General features: G+C 44.4%; 1 protein-coding gene across 50 annotated transcripts in view; it reads right to left on the reverse strand.

Annotated features, from left to right (window-relative positions):
* ZBTB20 (zinc finger and BTB domain containing 20) overlaps positions 1 to 1,776 on the reverse strand; it is an 863,472-nt gene that overhangs the window by 321,029 nt on the left and 540,667 nt on the right. For 19 of the 50 annotated variants that reach the window (XM_060417983.1, XM_060417962.1, XM_060418013.1 and 16 more), the window contains one exon: positions 1,027 to 1,152. The exons of the other annotated variants lie outside the window; for them this stretch is intronic. The gene's annotated coding sequence lies outside the window, so the exon portion shown is untranslated. The remainder of the gene's footprint in view (positions 1 to 1,026; positions 1,153 to 1,776) is intronic. 50 annotated transcript variants of the gene reach the window in all.

Here is a 1,776-nt window from a genome sequence, read left to right on the forward strand (position 1 = left end):
AATTGGAAAGAAAACAAGAAAACACAGTGAGATCAAATACCTCTGAAAAAGCAACTAAGTAGGGACCTGATGGCAAAAGATAAATACACGTTCCAACTGAAACTCCATTTCCAGGGAGAGTGTGAATTATTAACAAGGACATGGAAGGGAAGTATTGGCACCAGAAGCTGGGCTGTTGACTCCTCTGCTAGTCTCATATCACACGGCGTGCCACCACCCCCATCTCATTCGTTCGACAACTTCAGAGCACACTCAATCAGAGGCTCTTATATTGAGGACGATACTATATTTGGGTTTAATACTGTGAGGACAGTCATCTAGTTTTCCTGTGTCTCGATGATAAATTTCCCTGGAACCAAATAAGGATTCCCTTTGCATTCTTCTGTTTAATACCATGAACGCAGAAGAATAAAGACAAGGGTATGACAAATAGTATTTTCCAAAGGTTGGGTGGGGGAAGTTTCCCAAACATTTAAAAACAGCCAGTTCTTAGCAAAGTGATCTTCAGAAGAACAGTATTAAACAATATTCTTGTTCCACGCAGCCACTTTTACTCCTTGCTTTAACTGGGTACGTTACGTATTCTGAGCATAATGTAAACGTGCAGAGGAGAGATGCACGAAAAGCTGGTAGAGAGAAACTCCAAACGGATCCTGAGTCCCACTTTCACTTCCCCCTCCTCTAACCCCATCTGCTACCTCCCAGCCGTGCTCACTCACCTATCTTTCTCCTCCCACCAGCATGTTTGCTAGGCATGTCAAGGCTGACATCCATCGGTGGCAGCATGAAGCCTAAGCCTGCAGGCTCCTCCTGAGCACAGACTCAAGGCTCAGCCATTGTCCATAGAGTGCTCTCAGCTGTACATAGTAAAATCTTCATCAGGCCGTTGGATTGTTTGGTAGCTTTTTTTAAAAAAAAAATTCCATTTTTTTTTCCATTTAAAAAACACTCGTTATTTTCTGACTGCCTCAGAGACACCAAGAATAGAATCCTTGACACATCAAATTCTGGAACCTCACCACTCACCAGGACTGTGGTTCCTGATCCAAGGAGTGTCGCCTGAGAATCAGCACAGACTCCCGAGGCTGTCCAGGCCTGGCTGCTAAGCTCCCTGCTTTGATTAGTTCGTCGAGTTCACGGTGTTCCAGAGTGCTGAAGCACAGAAATTAGGGAGGGGAGGTGGAAGGAAAATCACTGGAGCCTCTTACGATCTAACTTCCACTAACTGAGAGGAAATGTCTTATAAATAAACAACAGCAAGAGAAACAAAAAAAAAAAACCCATCCCGTCCTGCCAGAGGAATGTACATTATTGTCTCCCGACGGAAAACTTTACACCACACCAGAATGCAGCCATTTCTCCTGAAACTACCTCCCTCAAAACAGAAAGGAAAAGAGAATCAGAAAGAAAAGGAGAACAAAAAGAGATTTTTTTTTTTCATCTCCTTGAATTCTGTTGGGAAGTTCATGTCAGTTCCCAGTAGACACATAAGCAGTTTCAACAGTGTCACTGTTCTAGGATTTCTTGTGGAGGCTGCTTATTAGCAAAATTTCATTTCTGCCCAGATGACTGCTGTGCCATCCGGACATTTTCAGAAGGGAAGTTCAGGGAAGGGGGGGAGGGTGCGATTGTGGAGGAGAGGAAGAAGAGAGGACAAAGGAACATTCCTGATGAACCGGAATGCCCTAGACACGGCCATGAAAAAGCTAGCCCCCGCCCACCACCCTACTATTGCTTGTTGAGGGCTTGGTGATGCAGTGTGTTTAATCTACTTAC

This window comes from Ovis aries, chromosome 1 (assembly GCF_016772045.2).
Source record: "Ovis aries strain OAR_USU_Benz2616 breed Rambouillet chromosome 1, ARS-UI_Ramb_v3.0, whole genome shotgun sequence".
Taxonomy (NCBI): Eukaryota; Metazoa; Chordata; class Mammalia; order Artiodactyla; family Bovidae; genus Ovis; species Ovis aries.